Consider the following 3939-nt stretch of genomic DNA (forward strand, 5'->3'; position numbering starts at 1 on the left):
TGGGACATTTCCTTACAGAAGGGTCACACTGAAGGGATGAAATAACCAGGGCACAGGATAGCACTGAAAACACCCAAATATTATTCTGGTTCCTTGAGGCTTCCTCACACCCCACTATCATGACTCCAGTTCTGCCTTTCCCTGTAGGCTAGACTGGAGCCTGTGTGCCGGTACAGAAAAGAGATAAGAGTTCGTGACATATGGAATCCAGGAACAGGAATGGGGAGTATTGATACCAGTAGGGGAGAGAAAGGCAGGGATGGGAGGGGAATGAGGGGGAGCCAATCACAATGATGGACACATACCCACACACACATACCCCGGGGACAAAAACAGAAACCATGGGGGAAGCGAGAGAGCAGTCTGTGCAAGATATGAAAATAACAATAATTTAATATTTTTCAAGGGGTCACAGGAGTTGGGGGAGAGGAAGAGAGGGAAAAGGGGGAGCTGATAGCAAGGTATCAATGGAAAGTAAACGTTTAAAAACAAGTGATGGCAACATATATACAAATATTCTTGATACAATTGAAGTATGGATTGTTACAATAGCCCCCAATAAAATTATCTTTTAAAAAAAGTACATGAGATGGATTAATGAAAGAGATGACTTATCATCCATTCGGTCATCTTGGACTAGAGCATGGGTTTCAAGCTAAGTAATGTTGACAGATGGCAAACAACACAAACTGGGAGAGGGCTGATTGCCTTGGGTTCTAGGACATCGCATGCATAGTTTTGTTTTTTTAGGGAGAAGGGATAAGCTAGTGTCTGGGTTGGAGCTTGTGAATCATGCTTAACCAGGAATGTGGAGCGAAGAAAACAAAATGAGTGTGGTGGGGAGAGGCTATGCTTCGATAAAGGAGGGCAGCATTAGTCAGAATGGTTAGTTGGATATCGTTGACACCACCCTTTTGCAATCCTCCAAGTGTTCCTGAAGGCAGAGGGGTGTGAGGTTGTAGTTATAAGATAAAGGGTGAGGGTTAGGGCCCCTCTGAAACTGATCTGCAAGTCATGCTAATAGATAGATGCACAATTTGTTTTAGACCGTCTTGTGCCCAGTCACTATGCATTTCTGGAATCTCAGCATCAACATTCCTCTAGGTCTTAAGGACAGCCTTCCATGTCAGGGCTCTGAGACAAGGTGGTTTCAGTGAAAGGTGGGCTTCCAGGTCCCTCCTTGATTAATATTCTTAATCTAAGCTTGATTAAGTATTAACTTCTAGAAAGACTGCTAGCTTATGGAAAATTACAAAACAACTAAAAGGTGATAATAAGGTCAATAGATCAATAGATGCATTATACTGGATAAATCTTCCTAACAAGGCCTCTTTAGAGTGTTGAAAAGCAATGATGTTACTTTGAGGACTAGGTTTATCTGACCCAAACCATGGCATTGCCAATTACCGCATATGCATATAGAAGTTGGACATTGAATAAGGGAGAAATAAGAATCAATATGGTTAAATTGTAATGCATGGGCCTTCAGATAGACAATCAAATCTGTCTTGGCAGAAGTAAGGTCAGGGTCCTAGTTAGAGGTTAGGAGGTGAGAGTTCACATTAAATAATTTGGACATGTTGTCAAAAGTGACCAGTCCTTGGAGAAGGATATTTTGTTTGGTAAAGGGGCAGTGAAAAATAGGAATCCCTCAACTAAATGGATTGATACAGTGACTGAAGCAATAGGTTCATCCTAATTTGTTAGGATGCTGCAGGGGTTAGCAGTGTTTCATTCCCTTGTGCACAGGGACTCAATCAGAACTATCAACAACAAGAGCCTCAGAAATTACTAATCAACACCCAAGGCATGCACAAAATGCTAAATAGTTATGTTTACAAAAGTTATTTCCATGGTATCAAATGCCCAAAAACTCAGGAGACATTCACTAGAATTTAAGCCCTAGTTAAAAAGAAGGAATGGGCCCTGCCCACTCACTGCCTTCTTCCCTCTGCCTTCCTTCCCCGCTGTGTGACGCCTCCTCGTACAGGCCGGAGCCCAGAGCCATGGCCTCGGGCGACACCCTCTACAACGCCATGGACGGCTCAGAGATGCTGGCCGAGATCATGGAGCTGCATGAGATCGAGGTGGAGACCATCCCGGTGGAGACCATCGAGACCATGGTGGTGGGCGAGGAGGACAAGGACGGGGGCGACCACAGTGGCGGGGGTGGCCATGGGCACGCCAGCTACCACCACCACCACCACCGCCGCCGCCCATGATCGCACTATGGCCGCAGGTCGCTAAGGTCACAGGTCACCGACGACCTGAGCCAGGTGCACCACCACCAGGAGGCGATCCTGGTGCAGACGTGTGAGTTGGTGGTGGGCGCAGAGGAAGGCTTCGAGGGCCAGATCCCAATCCCAGTTCCAGCGCCGGCCAGCATTGGCAACGAGGACGATGAGGACTACATCGAGCAGACCTGGTCACCGTGGAGGCGGCGGCAGCGACAGCTCTCGTCGGGCGGCGGGGCTGATGCGGGCAACAAGAAGTGGGAGAAGCAGGTGCAGATCATTCAAGATGCTGGAGGACCCGTTCTCCGTCACTCTATGGTAGTCAGATGAAAAAAGGTCTTGACCATGAGACTGGTTGGGGAGCAGATCATTGGGGAGAACTCCCCTCCTGACTACTCGGAGTACATGACGGGAAAGATGCTCCCGCCTGGAGGGATCCCTGGCATCTACCTCTTGGACCCCGAACAGCTGGCAGAATTTGCCAGAATGAAGCCAAGAAAAATTCAAGAAGCTGATTCTCCGAGAACAATAGCTTGCCCTCACAAAGGCTGCCCGAAGGTGCTCAGGGACAACTCAGCCAGGAGGAAGCACCTGCACACCCACGGCCCCGCGTCCACGTCTGTGCCGAGTATGGCAAGGCTTTTGTCAAGAGCTCAAAGCCAGACAATACCAATTGCTTCGTACTAGAGACAAACCTTTTCAGTGCACGTTGGAAGGCTGTGGGAAGCGTTTTTCCCTGGATTTCAGTTTGTGCACAGACGTGCAGATCCACACGGGAGACAGGTCCTAGGTGAACAAGAAGTTTGCTGAGTCGACTAACCTGAAATATCACATCTTAATACACGCCAAGGCCAAAAACAACCAGTGAGACACCATGAGAAGGAAGTTCCTTCTCAGCCCCAGAAGCCTCTTCCAGAAGTGACTGGAAGACAACGTGCCTCTCCTTTGTATGTTGTTTCTAGGAAAGAATTTTAAAAAGGAATCCTACACACCTAAGGGACATGTTTTGATAAAGTAGTAAAAATTAAAAAAATAAACCAAGGCTTATTAAGATGACATTGCTAAGATACTCTATCTTGCTATCTAATCATGTTTCAAAAACAAGGTGTTTTTGTAAAGTGTGGTCCCAGCAGGAGAACAATTCATGAACTTCGCATCAAAAGACAATTCTTTACATGACAGTGCTAAAAATGGGACTTCTTTTCACATTTTTAAAATATAGATCTCACCTGTTTTTCCCAAACTGGGGGTTAGTGACTATTTGTCTGTCAAGGGGAGTGTAAATCATGTAGTCTTCCAAAATGAGGAGTCAGCTGAAAGATCAGAGGGTTCAGCCAGTGCCTGGGATCAATGGTAGTTCAATGAGTTTTAGGTTGCTTGCAAGGGATATAATCAATTGAGTTGAAATAAAATTCCAGGAGAAACTTCTAGCATAATCAGACCATAGATTAAAGATTAATACAGAGTACTGTGATGGTATGAATAAATACTGCTTTACTATTTGGTAGTTTACGTTCAAGTAATTGAGTGTAAATATAACAATGGTTGTGAGACAACACTTACCACTACTTCAATACTTTCTTTTTTTTAAATCATTTTATGCGGGGTTCATACAACTCTTATCACAATCTATACATCCATTGTGTCAAGCACATTAGTACAGTTGTTGCCATCATCATTCTCAAAACATTTTCTTTCTACTTGA

General features: G+C 45.2%; 1 pseudogene; it reads left to right on the forward strand.

Annotated features, from left to right (window-relative positions):
* Positions 1–2006: 2006 nt before the first annotated feature.
* On the forward strand, positions 2007–3102 carry LOC142427250 (transcriptional repressor protein YY1 pseudogene; annotated as a pseudogene).
* The last annotated feature ends 837 nt before the right edge of the window (positions 3103–3939 follow it).

The sequence above is a fragment of the Tenrec ecaudatus genome, chromosome 15 (assembly GCF_050624435.1).
Source record: "Tenrec ecaudatus isolate mTenEca1 chromosome 15, mTenEca1.hap1, whole genome shotgun sequence".
Taxonomy (NCBI): Eukaryota; Metazoa; Chordata; class Mammalia; order Afrosoricida; family Tenrecidae; genus Tenrec; species Tenrec ecaudatus.